The sequence below is a fragment of the Macrosteles quadrilineatus genome, unplaced genomic scaffold (assembly GCF_028750875.1).
Source record: "Macrosteles quadrilineatus isolate MER2022 unplaced genomic scaffold, UCM_ALF_1.0 Scaffold_4__1_contigs__length_99947679, whole genome shotgun sequence".
Classification (NCBI taxonomy): domain Eukaryota; kingdom Metazoa; phylum Arthropoda; class Insecta; order Hemiptera; family Cicadellidae; genus Macrosteles; species Macrosteles quadrilineatus.
Genome location: NW_026542597.1, coordinates 66571723 through 66598642, shown reverse-complemented (window position 1 = coordinate 66598642; position 26920 = coordinate 66571723). Strand labels below are relative to the sequence as shown.

Genomic DNA, 26920 nt, shown 5'->3' with positions numbered 1-26920 from the left:
TCTGAGCATCTCAAACTTGTTTAATTACTACTATATCAATGTAATAGATGATCTTGTTCAGGATACCTCAAATAATTCAACGTTGCCCAATGGAATAAATTTACAGGACAACATAAATCATATTAAAATCTTGAATCCTTTTAAATCTAAACCAGTTGATGAAGCAGAGATTGAAAAAATTATTTTGTCCTTAAAAAATAAGTTATCAAGTGGCCACGATGAAGTTCCTTTAAAGTTAATTAAAAATACAGTAAAACCCTTGTTAAAGCCATTAGTTCACTTAGTTAACAGTTCCTTAATAACCGGAGTTTTTCCTCAAAGTTTAAAAATGTCCAAAGTAGTGCCCATTTTTAAGAAGGGTGAAAAAACTGAAAGAAGTAATTACCGTCCTGTTTCTGTCTTACCTGCTATTTCAAAAATATATGAGCGGGTGATGTATAATAGATTGTTTGAGCATTTACAAAATAATAACCTTTTAGACGAAGAACAGCATGGTTTCCAAAAAGGAAAATCAACCACTTCAGCTCTGCTGAGGTTTGCGGAAACAATAATTGAATCTATTGACAAGGGGGATAAGGTAGCCAGTGTCTTCATGGATTTGTCAAAAGCATTTGACAGCGTGTCTCATGAAATACTACTTAAGAAGCTTAAAGTTTTGGGCCTGCCAGATGTTCCTTTAAAATGGTTTAGATCATACCTCTCCGATAGATCTCAGTATGTTGAAATAGTTTCAAAAAAAGGAAACCAAGTCGTAAAAAATAAATCACAAACATTAAAAATTAAACATGGAGTTCCTCAGGGATCTATTTTAGGACCATTATTATTTCTCTGCTATGTCCGTGGAATGCCCTCAATTTTAAAATCAAACATAGAAGCCAAAAGCCAGTTACTATTGTACGCAGACGATTCAAACCTAATTATTTCAGCTAAAAATTACCAAAATCTTGAACTGGCCTGTAATGAAAATTTGAGTAAAGTTCAATCATATTTTCTTAAAAATAAACTTTTTTTAAACTGTCAAAAAACCAACCAAATCGTTTTTTCAGCCTCACAAAGAAAAGAAACAATAGAACCAAACATCCTGGTTGGAAACGAAAAAATAGAAAATCTAAAGCATACTAAATTTTTAGGGCTTTACGTAGACACATATTTTAAATGGGATTATCATACACAATTCATAACACAAAAAATTTCTTCAGGGTTATATGTTTTGAGGCGTATGTCACTATTATGTAGCCTGGACACCCTAAAATCAATATATTTTGCGCATATACATTCCCATCTGTCTTATGGTCTGGCAATCTATGGAGGAACGTCTAAACAAAATTTAGATACAGTTCTGAAACTCCAAAAAAAAGCTATAAGAATCATGTTATACTTGGACAAACGAATAACTGTGAAGGATAAATTTTCAAAACTACATATTTTGACTGTCTATGATCAGTATATAGTAGAATGTATTATGTGTGTCAAAAATCAACTACACAATTTGGAAATTAGAAAAAATGTCCATTCATATGACACTAGAAATAAGAATGATATAAATTTATCAAAACATAACCTCAGCTTCTTTGAAAAAAAGGGAACCTTTATGGGATCAAAATTTTTAAACCATCATCCTACAAAATTAAAAAGTAAAATAAACCAAAATAATTTCAAAAAACTAGTTAAGAATCATCTGTTGCAAACGAGTTATTATTCATTTGAAGAGTTTTTTCAATGTAAAAACGACTAAATAAATAAGGTTGAGGTGCTCTGATGGAAAACAATAAAAAAATGAAACTGTATGCGGTTCTTACTTTTCTGTAAATCGAAATCAAAATGCATACAAATTAGTTATAGTCTGACACTATTCATGTATGTACATACAATATGAATAAAGAATTTTTGATTTGATTTGATTTGATTTAAGAATTCAACAGTAGAGCTATATGAACCAGCGTGGGAAGTGATGTATCAGTGTTTACATAAGCCACAGCGTGATGATCTCTGGGGAAAGGCGTAAGTAATATTAAATTAAACGTAGAGCGTAGAGCGTATGTGTAGCGTAACTCCGTGACGAAGGGTCGAGCTATGGAGTCATCAAACCAACCCATAACATAACTTACGACCGAGTTATGTTAAACATTGCATCACTTAACTCTCTCTCTCGTACTTTCAATCTTCATGTAGTACAGCTCATATCATGATGGCACGACATGATCATTTGCGTTGATTACAAAAAGGAATTGATGAGTTGTTGTGAACAAGTACACAGTTCTTTGCCATGATGTATATTGTATACTAGTGTAATGTTTTTGGACGAGTAATTCACGATGATTTTCCATTAGCTATCCACAAATGCATGTTGAGCTGTGCCAATTTTTGTATTTCAAAAGCATACAAACTGTTTAGCTGTGCAATAAAAACAAACAAATGCCCGGCTGGACCGAAGAGCTAGCAGACGCAAGCAATCATTTAGGTTAGGACACACTTGATGTTTAAACTGGAAAATAAACGTATAAATAAAACGGCTGATTATTACGTTGCAAGTACTGGCCCTCAAGTAGTGGTACTTATCTACGACTGTGCATTAATTAATTATGACATTATCAAACAAAATATTGCTACAACTTCAATTGATTACCAATACAACGTGTTCATTTCTCAGCAACGACCAAATACACATTTATCATAGTCAAGGGCAAAGTTGAAAGTCTGAACGAGTTAAGAACAATCTACAAGAAAGGTTATGACCAATATATGTAAATAGCAACACGGATACGATTGGTTTATCACTGATCAAATAAGGCAAGTGATTGCTATTCAGAGTATGATTGAATCTGTAAACTCGTGAAGCCATACCTGACCAGTGACCCACCTTGAGAGAACATTTTCAGTTGGAAAATTCATAAGTATTCTTGACTTTGTAAGATTACTATGAACTAAGATTCGCCTATGCTTTGCGACTGGGTGTGAAGTTGAAATGGTTATACTGCTATCCCCCCCGAAATGTTTATGACAAACAAGAGTTTGACAAAAGACAAACAAAGCAAATTCAATATAGCACATTCTTAGCCATGGAGATGCATTTATATCCCCCAAAGCATATTGGAAAATATTGTATTTAAAGTCTGGGGAACATCCCAAAACGGGAATAGGTTTGAAATAAGTGACCTTTCATAGTCTTATTTGTATTTGAAGGGTGTCTTATCTCGTCTATAACAGGACTCTGTTCTAATGTCCACTATGATGTTGGCACCCTGTATTCAACGTAAGTGATTTCAGGAAAGAGTTAAATATTGGTTCAATCATGCAAACTGTGTAATTTGTAACCTGCATGCTGTTTTCCTAATTATTACGTTAAGTAAATTCATTATACTTGCACAATAACAAAAAATTAAACATTTCAAGCTTAGATAAAAAAGTTAACCTAATAACAGATTGTTTAGCAATATCTAAGCCTACTCAAAATGTTCTGATGTCTCACAGAGGGTGAGATCATCTTTATTGTGTGTTGTAGTAAGATTTAATTTATGTCACTGTAGTAGTGATGTGGGATGGGAATATTCCCAGTGGGAGGGAACTTATAAAATGGGAATATTGCCGGGAATATTTCTTTGGCCCAGAACTGGGAATATTCCCAAAATTTGGGAATTTATGAAAATTTTAAAATTCTGAACGTTTTACCACATATTGACGGTTAAAGAACATTAAAAACTATGTTACCTTTAGTAAATTATACATTTAAATCTAAGAGTTGTAATTCCATATATGAATTTCCTTTAAAAACAAGTTGGAATTTATGAAACTGAATGGATTTTAATTATTGCATTCCAAGAAAAGAAACAGACTTTCATCTGAGCGAGCAGCAAAACTGACAGTTCTTTCTTACAACTGGAAACTCTTGAATGCACAACCTCCAAGAGAGAGTAAGCAAGCAGAAGGCAACCCAGAGGAAACAGGACAGGAAGAAAATGAAGACATCCTTGAGATCAAAGAAGGGAATGAGGATGAGATTGACTTGTTAAGTAACAATGAAGACGATTTTTGTGGATTTCGAGATGTAGATGACGAGAAGGACGAAGGAAATTTAATGGGCATAAAAAGTGACAGTGACTAGGAAACTTTAAAAAAAAATACGAAAACGAAAAGCGAATATGTAATAAATTGAAGAATAACATGAGAATTTTAAATTTTTTGAATTTTTTCTGTAACCAAACAAAAACACTTCTTGGTATACTAAATTATTTGTTTTTTAAGCTCTTTAAAATGGTCTAGAGATAAACTGGGAAATTTTGTGTTTTAAAAGTCAAAAATTAGAAAAACCATTTTTTACCCCATAAAACCTCCCCGTAAAACCCTGTTCCCATGGTCCGATCATGCTGGTGCATTCAAGTTTATCCCGCCATACATCCTCAAACCAAATTTCATCAAAATCGGAAAAAAATTACTCAAGTTATCGCGTTTACGGACGTATATACCTATGTCTGTGTATACATGTCCGCCATATATACGCTATGTATATATACCATTTACATATATACAAATTTGAACGAATGGTGTTTTTGGTCTCTAGGGACATCAAAATGAAAAAGTATATCGGTCCCAGCCTCAGGTACTACTTACCGTGCCACCTACGTTATTAGCTACTTCCCTATATAGGGAAGTTCGCTAAAAGAAAACTGAATAACACTGTTGCTGCATTTTTTAGTAATAATTGAAAGAGCCGATTTGCAAACTATGGAAACATAGGAAAGTCATAGAACACCACCAAGGAGAAGAAATGGAGATAGGCTAATTTATAATCGTTAGGCCTATTATGGACAACCTAATGCGGCTATGAGTACACAACTCATAGTGTATTTGTGTATTTAGTGTATTTGTAGAAAACACTAAAAAACAAGATCAGCTTTTGAAAAATTATAAGATATTTACAAGAAATGTTGCTTATATCGATCTATTATGTAGATCTTGAGTATATCCATAATCTTTGAGTTGAATCTTTTAAAGTCATCATAGGCCTAAATTATGACTGTTATTCATTTAAAAATAACGCTTGTAATACTTAGCAATATCTTGAATTTGAGCAACAGGTACACTAGTTGTATTAAATCAAAAATTTTTGAACTTAGGTTGTTTGTGTTTTATTTCAAAGGAACTACCACAGTGACCGATTTGAGCAATTTAGCTTATAAAATTATAAATTCCCAGTTTTTTATTTGAATTAAAACTTTGTATTATAATATATTTCAGTTTTTGTGGTTGATTTAACCTTATAATTATGGCTTTTAACTAATAAGTAACAGTTTTTAAACCTACATTGCTAATTAAAAATAAATTCCCGGGAATTTATGAATTTTGGGAATATTCCCGGCAATATTCCCTGGGAATATTTCCTCGATATTAAATTCCTGGGAATTTTACATCACTACACTGTAGTCATATCTCGTTTACAATGTTTCTAGCCCGGAATTAAATATTCACATTAGCCTACTTCAGGCTAGGTCTAAAGGGAGTGATTATCACGTGGTAGAATTTGAACTCCTACCACTACACCAGCTCGCTCCCCTATTGCGTTAATTATATACATACAGTATTTTGAAAAAGGAAAACACCACAAAATAAACTCCCATCGAAAAACGAAACCACATTTTACAACCGATTGCTTAACATATTCACAAAGACGTCTCTATATACGGTACATAGATGATGACATTCCTTGACGGGTTTTACGACATGTTTACACCACTGTTACCAAACACACGATTATTCTCGCATCCATCACTCCAGTGACGTAGTAAACTGTAACACATCCTTGGAGAGAAGGGGAGAATTAGCGCAGATTGTCCACAACCTCATTACAACCTATTGTATCCGAGGCTGATCGCGACCTTCACATGGTGATGGTGAGCACCTTCGGTTATTGGGTCAACGGGGTTTGACTACGGCTGGAGGCAGGTGAACGAATTTCAGCGACCGAATGAGGTTGTAGCAGAAGTTGTGAGTAACAAACTATATACATGACAATGTTGTAGAAGTGTAGAATTTTAGATAACATACTATGATGGAAAAAGATTCAGTTAAACAATTGCAAAACACAAATAAGAACATTACAAATTGAATTGGTTTTGTTTATCATTTGATAGCACATGATAAGGGGTTTTATACACTCCTTGAGTTAAGTTTGCAACTAGTGATTTACATTTGAATTTTTACTTTATCAACAATCGAAAGAGATTATCGCACGCAATCTTTATCGAAGAATCTTCACAATATTAGCTCTACAACTAACTTCACAATATTTACAATATATAACTTCACAATATATAACTTAACAATATTTTATACGCTGATAAAATTGTTACCAATTTCAAAGCCCCAAATTAAAAACTAAATTCTACCAAAAACCCTTTCTACTAAAAAATATAATATCATTAAATGGCATCTGTTTCAAAATCATTATCTGTTTTTGCAAACATTTCAAAAGAGAAATATTGGAAACGTACTTACTTGAAGATAAAATTGTGTTGTTGCACCCTGAAACAAAAGAAAAACTATTATTATTCAAGGTATAACATTTGCGTCCAACTGAAAATTACACGTTTACATGTTCTATATACACTAAAAGAAACTTGTATAAACATCGAAGTCATCAGAAGATTCGGGATGGTAGGCATAATGGTTTGTAGTGTTTTTCTACGTCAACTGCTTTCCAACATCTGTGGGCTGTGGGTACCTCCAGGTTCAAAAACGAAATGTTTGAGATTGTGGATCTAACGCACACTAACGCAGGCAAAAATATAGTAAAACTATGGATTTATAATATTTAAGTAAATACCCTATCTTAATTACCAGATATTGTCATTGAAACTTTACTGAAAGAGAGATTGAATTGTTCAAAGAGCCACTAAAAACCTAAGTTCCAAGTTTCCATACGATGGTTTATGAAGACAAGAAATGCTATGGTGTTCAATATGTTTCCCTTTGTGGTTGATATAATTAACAATGTTTTAAGATGCAACTGTATATCAGCTCGCTGCATATAGGTGACCATATTAGACTAGTTTCGTACAATGCAAATGGAAAAGGTAAAACTCAAGACGCTACCTTTAACACGGCAAGAGTAATCAATCATCAGGTGTATTTTGGAAATTTCATCATCATGATCAATGTGTATATTTGATACAACTTTTGAATATATCAATACTTCCCCAAAACACAATCATGCAATTATAATCCCTACGTTGGCGCCAACCTTCCTCAAACAACGAGGTTGAGAGAAAATATTGCAATAACTACGTCAACCAAAACTATTCTCAACCCAATTGTGCATTCCTCATCCGACAATCCTTGTCACCTTAAAATAGCACAAAACTATTCCCCAGTTACGAAATAAAACACAAAGGTTGTATTATGCGACATGGCGAATGTAACGACTCGGGAGACTGGATTTAGAACGGAGATTACCCACAAAACACTGCGGTCGTCGGTGGCTTATAGAGGATGTGCACAAGATTAGTGAGGCAGATTTAGTCCTGGAGCTCTGATGAATCAGATGCAGAAATATAAACGCACACTTTACGATCTCCGTGTCTACGACTGCGACGACAGACGAGATCGCTGCCTTGGACCACTGCGCTGCAATCGGGATTAGTTCTGAATCTGGGAACTATTTATGATGCCCATCACTGTTAAAATTTGGATCAGGACAATAGAAAGCACAACCACTGGGTTCAGTTTTGATCTAAAGCCACCTACTTGACAGGGTTGAACAGGCAAAAGATTACTAGGTGAGCATTAAATTCACTTTAGTTACTCAACTATTTAAATTTTTGTGGAGGGATAAATTTGCATTTTTCTAATAAGCAATAAAATGAAAAACTACGAAGTAAAGATTTGGCTACGGTATGCGATCCTAAAAAGCTATCTAGAGCCAACCTAATAAAATTATAACTTCTGGATCAGCATCGTACGCGTTATTAAATTACCTGAAAGAACAAAAAATACGTCAAATAACACTTGTAATACAGTAATATATCTACACGTACACTGTTGACTTACAAGACGGTAAATACACATAAAAGATGGTACGTGGTGATCGATTTCAATTGTAGGCCTACAATCCAATCATCATCAGGCCTATAATATAGGCGAATCAAACCACTTACCATCTTTTATATTATGTATTTACCGTCTTGTGAGTAAACAGTATAAGTGTAAATATTTTATTACAAGTGTTGTTTAAAGTATTTTGTACTGTCAAATTAAGTTATGATTTGGCACATTTGAACAATATTACGTACCTTAATCTAGCTAGCTTCCAATGGGACTATTTGTTCTGTTATGAGCAGTCATTCTAGGACCTATACTCTTTAAGATCCAAAAGGACCAACCGTTTGTGTGGTCATAACCCATGGAAAGGAACGACGGAAAAAGCGATTGCTAAATTATTCAATATGCTTGATTACTTACAAAATTAAGGGGGTTTATTTCAAGTGATAAAATATAAATCAAAGAAATCGAATACCACTACTTTTTAAAGCTTCTATCTCAAGAGGTTTTATACTGATCTGTTAAGAAACCATAGTTTTTATGTAAATTGAGATAGTCATGTTTTGGCAAAAACCTAACTGTCTTCATAGAACAGGTAAATCAACAACAGTATCTGACACTATTCCTGCGATTAAAAGTAAATCCAGGGTTGCCACAATTTAAACACTATAACGTTGATAAGACCAACCATGAAACAGTTTTCTCGAAACACAAGCAGTAAGAAAGCAATAAAACACAAATATGAGAACTCTAAAACTGAACTGTATAACCATAAAGAACTGCGCCCCTTTTAATGTTAACAGCCACACGACCTTGCAAAACCACTGAACCGGTACAAAATGCAGCTTGCGTTTACGGTTATTTTTAACTTTTCCTCTAGGTTAACAGCTTCATTGTAGCATCGTACGTAATGCTAATCCGACCTTGACATTAAGAATCATTGCTTTGCCTATTTACCTTCCACGTATCATACTCACAGACGTGTTCACCTCATTATGACAAAACAGTTGCGTTGTAATTGCAAGCGATTAAAACGTTACAAAAGACGCAACCGGAGTGACGCACGGAGGATGAGGCATGCTGGATGTCTCAATAAATGTTGCGTCGTTTCACGCAAGAAAACGACATATTGAGTGAATTGAGATCGGCGAACATAGAATATAAACCGTTAAAAGAATCTGTTCTAAGACTGATTGAGGTAATCACATGCACTGATTATAGCACAGAACGTTGCTAATTGCTGCATTTACTTACTTTTGACACACTCCAGTTTTCCAACCAAACAACACAAAACAGCGTGCTTTTATTAGGCACGTAATACGTGTACGCTAGAAAATAAGTTAACAAAACTTCAAGATATTACGACTACGATCAGCTGGTGCAGGGGTTCCCTTTTGGTTCAATGTTTGGATTTAACCTTAAGAATCTAAAAACGTAGGCCTACTGCTCAGTGTTTGAAAGATTAATTATTTAGGTGCTTTATAGTAAATGTAGCAAAAATATAATGTGTAACGCGAGTGCAAACCACTAGTTACACAAATAACTATTGTGTGACATTTACAATACAGAACAATGGACAAAACATTAAGTAGAAGTTGTATAAATAGTTAAAGGTAGGAGTAATACTTGCATTCTACTACTACTATAAAGCCGAACAAATTCACTTCTTCATTAGAATAACAATACAAACAAGTTTCTACAATCTACACTATCGAAAACATTTCCCCTTCTTTATTTCTTAGTTATTCTTCAATTAGCCATCCACACACGAGTACCCCCTTTGTTGAATTGTACCTACACTCCTTATTTTCTTGGAATTCCACATGTAAATACAAAGAGAAAGGCACAATTGTACAATCTACACAAATTACATCGCTACAGTGGTACAGTGGGTGCGTTGCAGCGTTGCAGTTACAGCGTTGTCAACGCATAAAGGATAATTTATCTGGTTATAAAACAAGCGGGCGGGTGCTAACAAGATTGTCGTCTGCAGTAATGGCCACATTAGCCGCTCAAACTAACACTATTGCCAACCTAAGAACGAGAAAACCGGCGCTGCAGAGCAATATGTATGAAAGTGATTATAACCGAGAGAGAGGTTTACGGGTACAAACAAAAAAAATGGTTCCATGATGAAATTCAAATTAACAGTCATTGGAGTAGTCCGTCAGGTAAAGCAGTCGCATTATTTGGTAAACAAATGCAAAGCCAGAACATTTTACAGCAGTTTTAAATAATTTACATTCCACCTTTCTTTAAATAGCCCCAGTTTTCCTCTCTCACCGACTTTAATCTGGTTGAATTTAATCGAAAGGTGACATTTGTAAAGTATTCCTGTACTAAACAACATCGTGATGACTGCGGCTGCTGTTTTTTCGTGTGATCAACAATTTTTGCATTTTGACCGTCAGTGTATTTGATAAAGATGCAATCATTCAATGGTTCACTATAATATCATAATAATCTTTATTAAGTTACCAGTCGAGCTCAGTAATACAATCATCAGAAAAATCATCACGAATAAGAAAAAAAAACATATACTTTGTCAACCTATTATGACAATAATTATGATTACAGAAAACTAAAATACGACTTAACATTTAAAAAAACTACACCAACCGTTGAGCTAGTTCGTGATCGATAGCTTAGTTTCGATAAAAAATAATAACACATTAGGCTATATCAAAAGATTAAACATATTTAACACAACTTATATACACCAAGAAACGTACGTGATGAGTTTGAAAAACGAGATCAACACCGTTCGTGAAAGAGTCAATTGTTTGAAAAGCAATTAAGGCAATTAACCATAGTGATTAAAGCGACAATTACTAAAACAAAAGAATGTAGACTACAGCTGCATTTGAATGAGGAAATCGAAGTCATGTCATTGTGTAATACATTTTACTAAATCAATAAATTTATTGATACAATTTATTGATTTAGTCACAAGATCAGCTCAGGGGCAAAAAAATATGGATTTTAATACATTTTGCTTGCATGTAAAAGGGTCTTCTACCAATCAATAAATAAAATGAAAAAACACATATGTTGATACAAATTTAATAACAGATAAATCAATTTAGAAATTAATAACGAGTGAACGAGTGTAATTAACAACGAAATAACGAACAAAAAAGTGGCGACTATTGAATTTTAATTTTATTAACAAAGGTTTATAGCGCATTATAATAATTTTTTGACCCTTGGATCGTCATTATTAACAAAAATGGTAAAGATAACATATTGTGTTTTGTCTGGACAACGGATCGTTCCGACTTAAAGACAGGTATCATAAAACATTAAATCATAAACACACTAGCGCAGAGCTTGAGGCTCAAAAACTAAAATGCAGTTGCCCAAAACGATTCCAAATTTTAAAAAATCACGTAAAAACTTTACAAAAAAATATCAAAATAATGCCATTAACAAAAATTGTGAGTAGAGGCATTGACTATTAAGGTGGAGGCCATATACAAATATAAACCCTACTTACTAAACTTTAAAAACAAAACAAACTACAATAACAACAACATAGTTGTGACATAAAGCAAAATAGTTTACCAATCCGTAAAAACGCTCACAAAGTCCAACAGGAGCGAGAGAGATAGTTGATGTGAGAGTGTCCGAAGCACTAGCACCACTGTTGTATACCGCAGTTTACCAACTGTAGACTGAACGCGGCGGCGCGCACAAGACCAAGAATAGCACGGGTATTCTGGTGCAGGGGACAACTGCTACTGCTGCACCGCGCGGTGACCTTCACCTTCTGATAACAGTCTGCAGCTGCTGATAACACACGAGTGACCTTGACCTGATCATCGGTGATAGCCCGCACATGGGGGGGGTCCGCTATTTTGTTGCTCTAGTATATTTGTAATTCATGGTGGCACCGTACTGATTATGCGTACATGTACTGATATTTTCGCATGGCTATCATTGGGGGGAATTCTTCAATATCGTTTTAAATCACCCTTCTAGGAGGGATTCATCCTTATTCGGGATCTTATCCGTTAATTCGTTACTGCTATTTATATAATTATTTACAATGAACACATTTGAAGTTACATTTGAAGTTTGATGCTATGACTTGGTTTTGACCTAACTTTACCCTAACCCAACCTAATATGGAAATAACTATAACATTATTTCGACCTGGAAATATAATGGCAATGAATTCACAGAAAAGTCAATTGTTTGTTTTCTTGATGGAGCTTTCGCAGGTCTTGGCAAAGCTACAACCACCGGTGATTGGTGAGAATTGAACCCTGGACTCCAAAGTACTGCGCTCTAACGATGGTTCTAACACTATACCAGCTGCGCATGGAAGTACTGATTTTGATGGATAGGCGAATCGCTTACACATAAACAGTGACATTGGTTATAAATCATGAAATTCAATGCCAACGATTATTTGAAGTATATCAAACCAAGTTTAGGTTTGAGTGTTGTATAAATGGTTTGATTCTATGATTAGTTTTGAATGACCGAAACTGTTTTTTTTTAATCAGAAATTACAAACAACACAAATAAAACACTTGCAAACTGGAACTCGAGCCAAACTAAATTCCAAGACAAGTTTAAAAGATCTCACCAACAATCCTATAAACATTAATCAATTAATGAAACATTTTAAACCGGCAAAACAAACTCAACCTGACCTTTACATGTGAATGTTATGTTTACAAATTACACAGAACTCTATCTGTAAATCTAATCTACAACGATTATCTTTATGAACAGAAATGGAAACGCCCACGATTTAATTTATTTGCAGTAACGCCAAATCATACGGTTACGCAATAACATAATTATGCCCTTAGTTGCGTAGCACCATTCTAAGCACCATCATTGGAGTCAAAGGTAGCACACACTATAGGCTATTTCTTTGGAGGTGGTAGTGAACATTTTGTAAAAAATCACACATTTGTAATACATTTATTATGAACATAAACTATTTGGGCAATGAAGTGCATAGTTTTTGTTGGTGGAAAGGGTTCAACTGTTTAAAATGTGCCTTGGCATCGATAACTTTTACAAAACTTATCGGCTTTGAAAAAGTCTAGAAATCGTACCCTCGAAAGTAAGAGCGATCACGAAATTTAGCAACGCTAATTAATGTGCCTGGGAAATTATAATATTGAGAAATATTCTTCTACCCACAAATTCTTCTTTTTCGTCGACTCAACCTTTTAGGATCCGTACAATACGTAAGTGTCTACTTTCGTGTTAGGTAAAGTTAGGTTAAGATTAGATCAGGTTATATGTATATCCAAAATTATTTCGCTTGGGCATCGAATTAGTAACTTTTTTGTATACCTACGTACCTTGCTGAAATGTCAAGTGGCAGTACAGTGTCAGTCTTGGGATCATAAAAATCCGGAGTTTTGTCCAGTTCAAGTCAAAAAGTACTCACGCCCAAACACAGCATTTACATAAACCGACCCCAAATTATCCCACTTACGAACGAACGATTCTTTGAACCTTTGACAAAACATCAAGCATCTGCACCACGGCAACCACAGCAGTCTTTATATAACTCACCCCACAGTCGTTCCTCGACCCACGACAAATGAACACTCACACTAATATAGAACATGATTAGCCGTTGTGGCCCTGGCTCCCACTCAAGGCGGGATTTTGGGTTATTTTCGTGTCTGTAACTTTTAATGTTCTGACTAATACCGGGGTACTCAACAGTGTGATATGTTACAGTGAGTTAATGTTGGATGAGTTACGAGAGAGTAAATGCGTAAGAAGGTTCCTCGGGCAGTGCGAAGGCGATAAACGTAAATAAATTAAACTATAAGTTTGATGTTTATGATAACGACATCGTTAAGTCTTCAGGCGGCTCACTCGGGGCTCTTACAAATCTTGTTTTGAGTTGTGTTTTTTGCGATAAGGGCCAAGTGCGCATCTCCGTGTAGAATGGAATAAAATGTGTAAAGATTTTCAGATCGGAAGACAAAGGAAATTTGGTAGTACAGTAGAACCTCTTTAATCCGAACCCCCGTAATCCGAACGTCCACTAATCCGAACCCCTCAATGCTGTACTCTATACACAGTACAGCAATTTTTATTGTATACTGTATTTAATTTACAGTACTGTTTATTCACCATGTTTACTACTGTATTAAATAAACACTTTATTTTACTTTGAAAACATTTTTTTACTTTTCCCAAAATAATTTTGATAAATTTTAGGCATGTTTTAGCTATTGTTATGTAAAAACAACAATATGTTCTGTAATCCGAACTATTCAATAGACCGAACTACCCCTGGTCCCAATTAGTTCGGATTAAAGAGGTTCTACTGTACGTAGTTTTGCTTTGATTAGTGTACACATCATGTTCTATACAGTACCAAGACAGTAGCATTAAAGCTTTTTAGGTCACTATTCAAACCATAGTCTTATACCAATTTAATTAGAACATTTGTCGAAAAGCATGTTAATTGGGAAATGCTATAATTGATGTCGAACCAACAACCATCAGATTTGAAGGCTAGCGCTATGACTTACTCGTATACCCAGACAGTTTAGACGATTGTCTTAGTAAGTAGGTAGCTGATTTATTGATTAAAAATTTAGAGGATAAATTCAGTAAAATGTGTTGAACGGCTGGGTTCTGAGAGTAATTTAAAACATAAAATTCCTACATATTTAAAATATTCAAAGGAACACATAACAAACATTTCTACGACTAAATTAGCTGTTGAAAAAAATCCAAAAACTTAACCAAGGTTTATAGATAACATTGATAAAATAGGATACACTTCAAAATACGAAGACATAAAGAACCAACCGTGAGCATTAGCATTAGTGAGAAACAATTAACATTTTTAACCTCTTTACACAACGATTCATATTCCAACTAAAATCATCGAGTCTGTTCTACCATCCACACATGTTACATGTGCACCATTTACATAACGCAGAGCGTAGGGTTAACACCTCGAAAAATTACAAATCTGTATCTCATCCGGGTAAACCGCTGGCAAAATAAACCCATAAAAGCATAACGCACGTTGCGTAACGTCGGCTCGCGGCGTGGCGGACTGTTTACAACCGTTATATAATTTTGGCGGGACAATGGTGCAGTAAAGGCGGGAATGATAAGGCCCGAGGCTTGACGGGTATCGGCGTCATATGTGAGGTGTGTTGTTGGTGTGCTTATAGCCGCGAGCGTCTCGGGGCGACTGTAGTTGCGTCATAATATGATCATCATAGGTGTGTATTGTGAATCATAAGAGACGATACAAGACATTGTATTTAAAAAAAAAATATATATATATAGGTTGGGTAAGGTTAAGTTGAGGTAGACGTTATGTATGTTTCTACTAAAGTTTGTACGAATTTTATTAGAAACTTTCCCCATTTAGATTGTGAGCTCAGTGCGTTAACAGTGTTGACTATTGGATTTTGGGTCATTCATCCTATCTATATGGGCCAGCTGAGTAACCAATTGTATATTCAAACTGAACATTCGTATTGGAATGGACCACTCCATAGAAATTATTTAACCCCTTAACTTGATGTAGTTCGTTTTTGATTATTATTTTGACAGCACTTGATATATTATGGTGATCGTAAACCGCATAGGTACATATACATTGCAAACACCTTTAAGTTTGGTTCAATTCAATTGTCGATTAATCAAAGTACTCGTTCTGTGTCTCGCGTTCGATTTTTATCTTAAAACTTAACTAGAACTAGCTTTAGCATGAGATTGGGACGACTAGATATATCGAAAGCCAAATATAAAGTGACTTGGAGAGGAGTCGTCTACCTAATTATGCTCTAATGTACTGGGTTCTCTTCGACTCCCAAAAATAAATAGTTGTCTTGTGCTTAAGAATCTTCATTATCGTGAGAATGGAATGTTTGCTACCACAAAAGCGGGGGTGTTATTAACACTGAGTAAATTCAATACCAATTCCACAAACCCTCGATTTGCAATTGAATATTCATCAGGTTGACGCAATGCTCGATGTGGCATTTGAGCAAAAAGTTGACCTTGTTTTTGCAGATCAGATTCTGAAGTAACGTCGATCTTGATTGGCATGTCAATGACGAGGCGAATATTCTGTTAAATATCACGTTTAATTATGTGTTCAACTGATAGATTCAGCGTAAAACGTAATTCACATATCGGCCAGACTACATTATTGGTGTATAGTCTGTGATGTCGGAGATCACAAAAACATAACCGTCAGGCATAGACACCAAAGAACTAAAATTTCTCGTCAGGTAACTGCGTTTGCGAAATTGTTCAGGTAAATAATTGTCACAATATTGGATTAGCCAAGGTTTGAGATTGGCAAATAAATCTTTAAGTGAAAATGTATATATATTTTAATATATATATTTTCTCATAATATATAACTAATTAATCATTGCATTTTGAGCAGTTCAGTCGCGAGAAGGGTGTAAAATCTGGATTGAGAGTGTAGCAATAAAGTATATTTTATGGAACAATGTCTTTTAATTATTTAACTCGAATCTGGATAGTGGTTGTTCAGAAAAACCATTGGCTTCTTTAACCTGAAGTTAATATCCCATTTATATGGACCAGCTGTAGCCAAGTTTTTATTCAAATAAAACTTGTTTGAGTTATCACAGAGCATGCTGTTCTCAAAATCGATTTCACTCGATTTCTTCATTAATCTGATGACAAAAGCGCAAACGATGCTATAGTTTACAGTATGTTTTCCTTTTATGGTGTTCTTAGTTGTATTTAACAGAGCTCAATAATATATATAGACGCACTCATCGGTATCGCAAGCTAAACATAAACGAACAACAAGGTAAACAAAACCTTTGTCTAAAATAGGCAAACGATTATTGTAGACTAAACACGTTTTGAGCCAAAAACAAATCCCCCTAATCCAATTATTACTGACGGGCTCCGAAATTCCGAACTATTAATCCGCTCTAATAACCGATCCCACTGAATAAATTTACTCCGACTCTATCATTACAGCAGCCGACGCAGCCACAGGTGATTGTGGGAAGAAGCGCGGGAACGTGAGACGCGTGCGTAATGAAGTTGTGGATTTGGCGGGAAGCAGTTACAACTAGATCTGCTACTGATACATAAAACATGCTATTGTGTAAGTGAAAGTCTACAAACCTAACCTAACCTGTCTCTGGGGCCTTACGTAAAGTCTCGGGACCCCAGAAGTGAGGCACTGAGGCAGACAACGCGCAGTCAATGTCCCCGCAGTATGGTCTAAACACTCACACACGTTTACACAACACACACACACATAGTAGCAGTAGTGTGCCAAACCACCACTGTCCCAATCACTGGTTTATTTACATTGGCCGAGCGCTGGACTTGTACACACGGACAGCTCGACACTTGGATAAATTCGACGACCTTTCGTTTAACCGCGCTATTTCTAGAGAAAGTCATTTCACTCACAAAGAAGGAAACTGGAGTGAATGCCGAGTAAGGTCGAAAGCTACACAGTTCTTGTCGGCTAGGATAAAAATAATCATGGAAGCACTGCTGCGAATAATTGAAGACTTGCCCTAATGCTTAGTATGACACAAAACCTAACATTTGTTATGGTGATCGTACTCGTATCATAACTATTAGGCCCATGAATTAAGACAGAATCCCCCTAATGGGGAGTAGATGGCAATAACACGTCATCTAACAAGTTTCACAAGATCACAGCAAAGATGAGCCTTTTTTTTAAAGAACGCGTTAAGTCAGACTAGGCAATTATGGTTATCGTCTCTTAACAGATTAAGAGAACAACTCTTAAATACTTTACAACTTATATTTACAACTCTTTACCTTTAAATAATAGAAGGGTATTTTTGGTTCTCGATAGAGATTATTCTGTATGTTTTTTTACAATATTGAATTTAGCAAAAAGTTGAATTTTCCATTACATCACTCCAACTTGAATTATTTATTTTTACAATATCTAGCATTTGTAAAATATCCTAATATAAATAAATATAATGAATGTAATGAATACTTAATTATGTGTCCTAGTGGTTAATAGACTACGAATACAAAACAAATAAAATACTAAAATACTAATTATGACTAAACGTAGGAATTTTGAATTCATTTTCATTGCAAAAGCTAAAATTTTCTTCGTCTACAAAGCACATTAAAATACAAAAAAATGTATAGTTAGGTTTATACACTCTTAAGAAGAAAATTCGACTCGGTTGAAATTAAGGTTTAAACCAGTAGAAGCATGTTTTTCCAAACACCATGTTACCACTAACACTTTAATTTATATGAAGGCTTACATGAAGAATTACACTTTTTTTACGATAAATTCAACACATCGTACGACCATGAAACAGCCCACTAATATTTACCATACATGTTACAAATCGTCGTAATTTGCACAGACAAGTTTACATTTTGGCGACTTAAAAATAATGTATTGGAACGGAAATATTCCTTGACAAGTAAACTAATGTGTTTACAACATAGTGTAATTGATACTGCCGTAGACCTAAACATGCCATTCTGTTGGCGAATCGCCGGCAAACAGCGGGGCAAATTATTACATTGCTGAGTGAATTTGTTTGCGATTTCACTTGTAACTCCTACACTCTTGGCAGCTTTTTCGAAACTGAGATTAAGTTATGGGGTTGAATAATATTGTATTCCGTCATAAGTTTCTAACAACAGTTAAGTCCACTAATCATGTTTTATATATTCCAACGATTTTCATATAATTTCGACTAGGCTATATCGTTTTAGTACTACATGTTCCGTTCGCTACCAGGTGTCAGTACTACACACGCACAGGAATGTGGTACCTATAGTAGTGAATGTGTTAAAAATAACATTACATTGAAAGACGAAAATTAGGTAAGCCGATTTGTTGCTGAATTTCTTGAAATTACCAAACGAGAACATCGGTTGACCAAAACTGTACTAGCATCCGACTATTAACACTTAGGCCTACTGATTTAAATCGTTTTCCGCTCAAAAAAGAACCAATTACTACTCTACAGTCTACATTTTTATAAATAAATCTACAAAAATATTTTAAAATATAAAAAAATTCCGAATAAATTCAAATTTGAGTAAAAACACAACATAAAACTCGTTCTCTATAGCTTAATTTACACCTAGCGGATCACAGACATAAAATAACAGCAGATAACAAGAATAAAACAAAATCTTACCTTAAATGACAAATAAAGAACAATGTTGGCAAATAAAAAAAAAGTAAAAGCAGTTCGCACGAATCAACAACCAAACAACAGAAGACGTTGACGTTGAAGGCAGGCACAAGTACAAGTGAAGTAAGATTGTCACAGAAACCGTTGAAGTCGTTGATTGGTTAACAAGCATGTGGTCATTTGCGAGTTTAAACCAGGTTTAAACTCGGCAACGGACGTTTAGCAGTTTCAAACTCAACCGACAAACGTGTAATGTATACTAGTATATAATCTTAACAACCGTTTTAATATTAACAATTATCTAAGTTTTTTAAACCTGTTTCCTACGGATCCTATGCCAGAATTTACAACATACATGACACAATATAGATTTGTTATTCCTTACACATTCACACACAACGGATACGTTCACAAAATACGTAGCAGTAATTTAAATACGAATCGTGTAAAACAGACGAAAGAATATTACCATAAACTCCCAGAATTGTAGTAAGTGGGTCTGTGTACCAAAGAGAGACGGGTGCGACAACAGGCTCCGGTCTCATGCATATTATCTGCTGCTTATGAATTTGCATCATGTTTATCTCTAGAGCTGTCGTCATAGGCGGTCTTATGGCACGTCAATAGACCTTCACACTCCTTGAATGATAAAGCAGTTGTAAAGTTGGAAATAAGAGTCGTGGGGAAAAGTGTTTGAACATTTCCATTGCGCTGTATCTATATTCGCTAGTTTACAGAAGATTCCTGCATTTCTTTGAACTTTCTAAAAGCTCTGTAAATTTTATAGCGATGTTAAAATTACAGTTAGATAATTATAACAACAAAACAAACAAAAACTACATAGCAATGACATAAACGATATTAGGACCATTAAACGCTATAGCTAATAGTCGTCAACCTACACTTCTCATAAAAAGACATGTACTCGTTATTACTGCTAATACTATAGGTACATGAACTAGATACAGAAACTTTTTTTGTTCTACGACGCTAGGTTCTAGCCCGGAATCGTTTTTCGCATTACTTCAGGCTAGACCTTGGGGTAGCGTTATTATCACTTTTAAAAATTGATAAAATCCATTGGTGATTTGGCAGGATTTGAACCCAGGACCTCTGAAACCGTACTCCCACACTCTAACCACTAGACCAGCTCGCTCCCCCAGATACAGAAACTAGTCTCATTTTCTATTAATGTTAACAACGTGATACGATCAACTCTGTTGTCAAACGGTACATAACATACAATAGAACATCTTATAGGCGTGCTATTGAAGTTACACTTTCTCTGTGCTTCAGTTTACAACAAATTGTTCTTTTGGTTTGGCACGGTTAACTTTTGATATGTGAAAAAAAACACTGTTGCAAAATTAACTAAAACTGGCTAAACTTAACCAAGGCAATAAAATATCTATTTCTCGATTATATCTATCATATTTGACTAAAATAAATCGCTTGAATTATGTATAAAAACAATTTAAGAAAACTTTTACGATTTTAAGCCTCTTTGAACTAAATGGAACCACATTCTTGACCCAATTTTACAACTCGCTATTCATCTCTTGCGAATTGAAATCATTACAATTTCTGACTCTCTCCACTACAACTGAATGCTATACATAGTTCACATAGAAGACTGTTTACAAGGCACCCATCAAATATTCAGTAAATCCTGGATTCAACCTAGGTAAGTGGTCTGTTAAGATTCCACAAATGTACTTTTAAGGCCTCTCACGACTCGAGTGAAGTTGAAATCTGACAAAACCATTAGCCGAAGATGCAAGTCACGGATATTTCTGTCTTATCATTTCAATAAAACCGGGCGTAATCGAGGCGAGAAAATCCCGTCAGAAGGATTTCATGAAGTCCGATATCGCCCTCGATATCAGTACCTGTTGACGTGACGCAGAAATGTGGGTTACAACGTTACAACCTATGTAATTACCTCAAGAGTGACAAGTCCGCTGAAGTGCAAAGAATGGTTTCTAAAAATTCAACATTTTATCCTTAACTGATTCAAGAATATAACGACAGCTATGATTTTAAGGTTATCTACCGGTATCACGTTTGAAGAAATTGAAAAGATGAGATTTTAATTTGACGTACACAAGCTATACACGTCTTATTTAATTCTCATAGTCCTTACTTTGGATGACAAATTCTTTCGATTGCCTTACAATAAAATTGTAAGGCAAAAGAGAACAATGTGTCAAGCTATGTTGTGTAGAAATTTCAAAATACGTGGGATAGTTGGAAATTTTTTTTTTTTCATTGTATTAGTTATTATATCGAGTTTGGACTATAATAAACGTAGTTTTACAAGTGCGTACCAAATTGAATCATCGGACAATATTTACTCGAGTTATCGAGCTAAATGGACGGAGATCAACTATTGTACTAGCATTGCCTTTGACAATTGCTACAGAATTATCTTACAGTAATACTGAATCCACTTACTGTATCTCTGATCCTATGACTTTCATTCCAGATAAATAAATCGATTAACAACCTAATATGTTAAGAATAAGACGATAACCTAACTCGGTGTGCACATATTTTCGCACGATGCATAAAATGATAAAGTGAAACAAGAATATTTATTTCAATGTCATTTATAGATTTCACAAACATTTAAACTCATTTTTTCTCCCTACCTACATCAATCACGTGAGGTCCCGCGGCCAAAGACGAACATAAGTAGCACGATCTCATCGTTGAATCAACTAATTTCCATGACCCAAAGTGGAAACGGAACGAAAATTGGCCGGAACAGCCGGACTGCGGACTGGTTCGGTAAAAGCAAACCTCCATAATAAGATGGCTCCCGATGTATTGGCTCGCCATTACGAGGATCGGTATATGCAAATCGTTTCCACAGTAATATCGTTCCGATGAAGATACGTATCCGTTCGATCGATGAAATGATGATATCTCCGTTGGATGTTTGGAAGGCAATGACGGGGGCGATAAACGCTGACGTCTCAACCTAGATAAATACGCTACTGTCAACACATTTATCGTATTTATTTCAAATATTGATAGAAACAATATTTAAACGCTGTGAGGAGTTGGACCCTGATTTGGAGATTGTGTAAATAAGCTAGCCTACCTACTTTATAGGAAGTTTTCCAATGGAGTACTTATCAAGTATATAACTTCGCGCTTGATTTTGGTTGAATTATTAACAAACGAAATATTATCGGATGGACATCTCCATTCCCCAATCGGTTTTACAATAGCAGTTGTTTGGGTTCTCCTGTTGTAACTTGTCCCAGGGTAAAAATAGAGCTTTGTGTGGTTGAAACAAGTGCGTAATCACAAATAAAGAGAATAAGAATTTTCAGGAAAATTAACCATAGATCGTAACCTAGTTATGGAATACTTAAATTGAAACTTTTGTTTGGTTTAAGGTACTCACCAGAAGCTGAATGATTAATTCGCCTTCTGAAACAGAAAAACAGTTTCGTTTAGAGAAAGAATGTGGAAAAAATTACACGATTTGAATGTCTAAAGGCTTACACAATATACCATAAGTGACGTAATTTGGGGTGATCTTCAGATGCATGTATACCGATCTTAAACTTAACTGTTGTGATAATTAATGAACTGTGGTTTGTATTTGAACAAATGATAGCCACAATTTTTTAGGGTTAATCAACAATAATCACTTTAAGTAACCTGTAGATAAGAATAGGCTTCAACTGACACACGAAGAATAATCACACACACACACACACACACACACACACACACACACACACCATCTACTAATCAGTTATCATTGGTTACCTGTTTCTCAAATGTGTCAATCCCAAATCACAGGGATAGTCATAAGTCATAACCAATCGCATACGAGTCACAAATAAGTAACATATAGATGCCTAGCTCTAAGTTTAAACTATCACATGAACAATCTCACACACCAGCTCACAGATCATAGGTTATGTCTGGAATTCGTCGATCACACACATTTCCACCTAATTCCAAATATCGGCCAAATCGCAGCGCTCAGCCAGCTTTCACCACCCCGGCCCCAACGTTGGGAAACACTGTCGTGATAATGGCTGGCGGCTTTCGAAAAACCCTCAATCACGTTCTGTGTCCATCAAACGAATCCTACAATCCCACAGTTGCGTTGGAGAACCCTCGGTGGACCTGGGAACTCCGCGGCCCTTGTAGAGGACGATCAAAACCTTACACAGGTGTTGTGAATCAAGATAACATCTCACAGCTGTAGAAGGCAAGTTTGTGTTCAGATTAATAACGTCTTAAATCCTTCGATCCTACCAAAATACTGCTAAGTCTACATCATCGTATGAAACTTCATATTTGTTTATACCAATTCACTAAGATCGCGACATACATTGAGTTTACAATAAATAAATAAATAAATAAATAAATAAATACAGAGTGTATGTAGAATTTAATGGACGATTTGCATAGCTATGTTACCTAGCTAGAGGAATGCCTGACGACAGCTAACTCTAGTTTCAAAACCTCCAAAATCTACTCACGTCCCTCCTGATCGTACTGACAATCTCCTAATTGTTAGGTGGGCGTTTACACCACTCTTTTAACCATTAATTAGACTTTATTTAGCCTACCATTATTGTTGATCTCGCATAAAAGTCTCTAATGTGGGAAAAGAACTAATTCTTCGCCACTTAAAACCACCCTACATTTAGAGATGTTTCAGTAAAATAAGAATACAAAATAATGCCTATAAACAAAACCGTTCATAAATACCCCCAAAAAAATTATATAGACAATGTGCTGGAAAAAGTGCAGGACAACAACTTATAGAACACAATAAACAATGGTAGCATTGACAAAACTAACGCGTGGTTTTATGGTGAAAAAAGAAGGCCCCTTTAACAACAAAGGGTGGTTTCCTTATTATTCCTCCATGTACAGTGTTTTCCACGACTACACGAGACTATTTCCACGCAACAGCTGATTGCATTTGCACCAACAGCTGTTGTTTGCCAGTGTGAATGTCCATCCAGCGGATACTCCCGAGGCCTTTCCGCCCCAATTGCGCCACCACGGCAATGTCCGACCCCAGGTAAACCACAATGGTCACACGAGTACACACATCGACCAACTTATAAACGGACCGAGGAAAACCGATCTGTCATCCAGTGAAATTTGTCGGTCGGGATTTGCTTTCACTGATTCCGGCCAATTATCTGATGCTCAGTTGTTATTATTGATGATAAATGGGGACAGGTTCTTCCAGATCTGGAAGGTAAATCATCGAAATCAACGTACAACTACAATTCGAGCATCTAGTCAATAAAACTAAGATTCTAAAAGCCGGTGGCCTTTAGCGAGGAGAGATAGAACCGTACTAGAAGTTACTAAGACAAGGCATTACAAATGATTGTACTTGGAATGATAGGCTATTCCAGAACCTGCCTTCCTCGCACCAACATCCTAAACAATGCAATTTGACACCCCTTTGTGTACTTTTACTTTGATCTTGTGTACATGAGGGAGTATTTCCAACGGCCCTAATTGTAATTTTTTTTAATACGGTACGTCTTGCTTATTTATATCGAGTAAAGAAAGTATACTATATCTTGTTTCTTGTTTATTCTAATTTTCTAACGATTTTAGACCGAAACCTGATCTTGTTACTCTATCGTCAACCTTTTGTTGGAGCTTCATTAATTAGTGATTCAATGACAATCGACAACTGGCATCTAGGATCAGAATGGATCCCACTCCCAATCTCTAAATCTAAATACCATCTTTATTCTGCTTAAGACAAATTCACAAACATACAACGAAAACCTGGGAATATCTTCTCAAAATCCCAGCGGTAACACACAATTAGTAGCATGATTTGCATTATCCTTCGACACACTCCCCAGGGCAGTAGTGACTGGTGAGGGGTGTCATAGATAACACGTGACCTTGCCTGGTGTTGACAGCTGATATCCGCCCTGACCTTGGCCACTCAGACATACCACCTGTAGGCCAAGGTCCAGCTGTTACTGTCCACCTAACAATCTCGATGATCAAGTGTTAATGCGATTTTGATTCCTCAGCGACCTTTGGTTTTTGGTCTTGTCAACTCTCTCCACCAAAGGTATGGCAATTGTCCGTAGTGTTGAAGGTTATGGTTGCTAATCAAGTTGAAAGTACTATCATGATAAAGAGTAAACCTTAGCTAGGTGAACGGGAACTGGAGCGACCATAGAGATGAATATTGGGTATAGTGTACCGTAGAGTAAATTCTTGTAGATTGTTATGAGGCTTATAACAATTCATCGTGGGGACATCTGGGAGATTAGTTCGCATTGATAAATACACATTTCAAAAGATCTGTCCAAATCCCAATCCCGAAAACCAGTAACTTAGTACAATAAGGAGACACTGAATGCCTACTGAGATGCAATGAAGACCTCCTCTACTAACTTGAACGGGGTTAAATTCTACCATACGATTCACTCATACGACCTTAACCTATCTTCTGGAGTAGGCTATTCTGCCCTATTTCTTTTTTCAAAAGATGGATAGCGATGGAATCTGTCATATGACCTAAAATGTACGGTATAGATTTTGTCTCGACGTAGCTAGTAATGAGGGTGACCAAGAGTTCTATAGTAATTTATATATCATTAGAAACTAGATTTTTACCTGAAAATAATGGTACAAAAATTTTCTGCTGGCTCAAAAACTGAATTTACTACGATTTTTTGAATTTTATTACATCAGTTCTTATTTAGACATGTGAGGTTGGTAGGTTGGGTGTTATGCGGATTCGTGACTGTATTAAGTGTTTTGAAGTTAGGTTAGATTAGGAAGGTAAAGTTTAGGTTATTATGAATCGAGTATAAGTTAATAACCTAACTTCACATGTCTTTTTCAACTTATAAAACAAATTTTAAACTGTCCAAGAAGTTTGGTTGGGTTAGGTAAGGTTGGAATAGTGTAAATTTGTTGTTTATCCATTTTATTATTCCTTCTTCAATTTTCATAATCCAGTCCCCTAATCCAGATTAAATATGTCCAACCTAGATGTGTTTATTATTGATAATTAATTTTAATCAAATAATAGCCTACATAAGTTATAGCCAACTTAAATTAACGTAATTATCTTTCTAAGTGTGGGTTGTGAGGGTAATATTTACATTAAAATGGCACAAGTTATAATCAATCAATAGGTTAATGTGAATTGTGCTATTCGATTTTACAGAGTAAACACTGTAATTGATTTTCAGTCAAAAAAGCCTGGAAGCAAGGGCTATAACCATAAAATTACCGACTGGATATTTTTGGTCATGGATAAAATATTAAACAATAATTTTTCAATTTTTCAACAATCTTGTTGTAGTATTTATTCTGTTATATAACTAGTGACATGAATATCTCTTGTAATGTCAGTCTTAAACTATTATTATTTTGCTTCTTTGTGTATATAATATTTTGTATTGAGTATTTATTCTATCGTTACAATTAGTATAATATGATGTCTCTTGTAATGTTAGTCTGTAACTATTTATTCTGCTTGTTCATGCATGTTTTATTTTGTAATGAGTCGGATCATTCTATAAGTTACAATCTGAAATCTTGTCTAGTCTTTTGTATGTATATTGTTCCATGTATAATTGCTATTCTTGTATTTATTTTTGCACACCATCTTGTTTTGATGTATTGTTTAATGCCATTTGCCGTAGGAATGAATAAAATAAAAATACAATAAAACAATAACC

The 26920-nt window shown here is 35.3% G+C and overlaps 1 protein-coding gene across 7 annotated transcripts in view; it reads right to left on the bottom strand.

The window, feature by feature from the left end:
• LOC128991302 (LIM domain only protein 7) overlaps window positions 1-26920 on the bottom strand; it is a 108922-nt gene that overhangs the window by 42395 nt on the left and 39607 nt on the right. For 4 of the 7 annotated variants that reach the window (XM_054414087.1, XM_054414092.1, XM_054414093.1 and 1 more), the window contains 2 exons: window positions 22618-22643; window positions 6493-6519 (listed from right to left, as the gene is read on the bottom strand). The gene's annotated coding sequence lies outside the window, so the exon portion shown is untranslated. Of the gene's footprint in view, window positions 1-6488; window positions 6520-11618; window positions 11697-22617; window positions 22644-26920 lie in introns of those variants that run through there. The other 3 variants (XM_054414089.1, XM_054414091.1, XM_054414090.1) reach the window with 3 other exon arrangements.